The following is a 2184-nucleotide window of genomic DNA, read 5'->3' as shown; positions in this document are numbered from 1 at the left end:
AGTCTGTCCACCAGAGGACGCTCTACAACGTACCTGATAGTGATGGCGTTGCATGGTGTGTCCACCAGAGGACGCTCTACAACGTCCCTGTTAGTGATGGCGTTGCATCGTCTGTCCACCAGAGGACGCTCTACAACGTCCCTGTTGGTGTTGGCGTTGCATAGTCTGTCCACCAGAGGACGCTCTACAACGTCCCTGTTAGTGATGGCGTTTCCTACTCTGTCCACCAGAGGACGCTTTACAACGTCGCTGTTAGTGATGGCGTTGCATAGTCTGTCCACCAGAGGACGCTCTACAACGTCCCTGTTAGTGATGGTGTTGCATAGTCTGTCCACCAGAGGACGCTCTACAACGTCCCTGTTAATGATGGCGTTGCATAGTTTTTCCACCAGAGGACGGTCTACAACGTCCCAACACAGATTTTTTTTTCTGATAATGTGTTGTGACTTTAAGTTTCCTATCTTAAGTTTGTTGGTAATTAACTCATCTTCTCGCAACTCCTTGGCTACAAACAACTGCGTGGAGGAGGGTTGCGGCTGGTGCGTGATCACGGAAGGCTTGTATCATGTGGATACACTGACAGTGGTGTTATCATCACTTAGAATTCCTAATGGGGGAGATAGCAACTACGCACTATAGCTTTAAATTAAATGATATGGCTTGATTTTTCTTTTATTTCTCATTCGGGACTGTCTGTCATTTTGACTCTGTCTTGACTGGGACTCAAATCTTTTTGGACTCGGTCTTGACTTGGACTCAAACTTCTTAGGACTTGGCTTTGACTTGACCTCGACTAGTCCTGGTCTTGGACTTGACTACAGCCCTGGTTTGAGCTAACGTCAGCGAGCTGCACACACTCATCTTTACAAGCTGGCCGAGCTGTGATTCTTCCCACTGAGTGCTGCTTCCTCCACTCAGAGAGCTCCCCCTTTGCTTGTTAGCAGACCGCTTTATACTTCGCTGTTAAGTTTTGATTGATCTCTGCGGGGGGACAATGGACATACCTGACACCAGAATTTCATTTGGGCAAGTGGAGTGAATTTATGACATCTTAATCAGTGAGGATGGGCCACTCTCCTCTAAAGCAGCCCACTTTGTGATTTAGGTTCTTATTAAACGCCTTTCCCTTCTGTAAGCAATCAATTGGACCAATTTATTACTATTACTAAATGATTAACTATTATCCAATCATTTATTTTGGACCGTAATGCACTTTAAAGCGTAACTCTTGCGAAAATGCAACCTTAGGCGTTTTTTGTCAACATACCCGAGTCAAACTTTTAACGTTTAAAAGCATAATTAGGAGGGAAGCACCATCCTAAGATTTTAAGATTGAGCTTGGTTTTTCGGTCAAATTGCCTTTTGAATGGGAGAGCTAGGGGCACTACTCAAAATCAACATGAGACTTTGCTCCAAGTACCAAATTTATCAAATGTCTCTCTCATATTGATCCTCATAACCACTGAAAAATCAAATCCAAAGTCTATTTATTATGGACATTATTTGACATTAAGCGTTTCTGCTTCGCATTTTAGCAAATTGTTAGTGAGAACTTATAAATAACTACAGATAACTGATGTTAGCAGGCTGTGGGTTGATTCCCCATGGTTCCCATTGACTTTATAAGTCACAACTTAAAAAAGCTGAATTTCTCATGGCCATATATTGTCATAGAAGTTATCTCACAATGATGATTTGGTTTAGTTTTTTTAGTGTTCATGACAATGTATGGCCATGAGAAATTTGGTGATTATTGATGATTTTTGTGGATTTTTTGCCATCTCTTGCTCAAGAATTATATGTGTTAAGAACTTCATTTTTTGGAACTAAATTGAGCTGGAGGTTTTCAAAAAAAGTGGTGGGTACAAAATGACTCATGAGGAAATGTGATAGGTACACCGTCCCCACAGAAATCAACGCCTATGTTGCAGCCTTAGTTCTACTGTACTTGGTCCTGGTACTGGAGGAGGGGGGTGGTGGGGAGGAGAGGGAGGTGTGGACAAGAGGATGGGGAATTCATCGTCCTCATCGTCAACTTTTATGCAATCTCCCGCTTTGAGTGCATTGTCAACAAGTAGCACAACGATTCCACATCAGAATATCCAAAAAGTCCCGGAGCTCCATGGACTGGTCGAGGGCAGGCCACGGACAGAGTACCCAAGGACCAGGCCTCGTTCTGGGGTT

The 2184-nt window shown here is 43.5% G+C and overlaps 1 protein-coding gene across 1 annotated transcript in view; it reads left to right on the top strand.

The window, feature by feature from the left end:
- The window catches only part of aff2 (AF4/FMR2 family, member 2), a 197518-nt gene that overhangs the window by 1082 nt on the left and 194252 nt on the right, over positions 1–2184 (top strand).

The sequence above is a fragment of the Etheostoma spectabile genome, unplaced genomic scaffold (assembly GCF_008692095.1).
Source record: "Etheostoma spectabile isolate EspeVRDwgs_2016 unplaced genomic scaffold, UIUC_Espe_1.0 scaffold273, whole genome shotgun sequence".
Lineage (NCBI taxonomy): Eukaryota > Metazoa > Chordata > Actinopteri > Perciformes > Percidae > Etheostoma > Etheostoma spectabile.
The sequence above is the reverse complement of the archived record's forward strand: the minus strand, read 5'-3'. Positions and strand labels throughout refer to the sequence as shown.